This window comes from Penaeus monodon, chromosome 29 (assembly GCF_015228065.2).
Source record: "Penaeus monodon isolate SGIC_2016 chromosome 29, NSTDA_Pmon_1, whole genome shotgun sequence".
Classification (NCBI taxonomy): Eukaryota; Metazoa; Arthropoda; class Malacostraca; order Decapoda; family Penaeidae; genus Penaeus; species Penaeus monodon.
Genome location: NC_051414.1, coordinates 36,768,746 through 36,769,009, shown reverse-complemented (window position 1 = coordinate 36,769,009; position 264 = coordinate 36,768,746).

Genomic DNA, 264 nt, shown 5'->3' with positions numbered 1-264 from the left:
TGCAAGTAATCCGACACCGTTTACAAATAGATATAGAGGATACCCCGGTTTACTACCTGATCTAGATAATGATCGATAAATCTGCCTTCAAAAAACACAACAGGTGTAATTTCTCTCCAAATGTCACGAATTTTGAGAAATCAATCATCTACATCTCATTTAGAGTAACTAATACAATCATGTAAGCAAGAACTTTCGTTGTAAGAAGAAGGATCCCCTTATGTAAGTATCGACCCAAATTAATAGGTGTGTGTATGTGTGTGT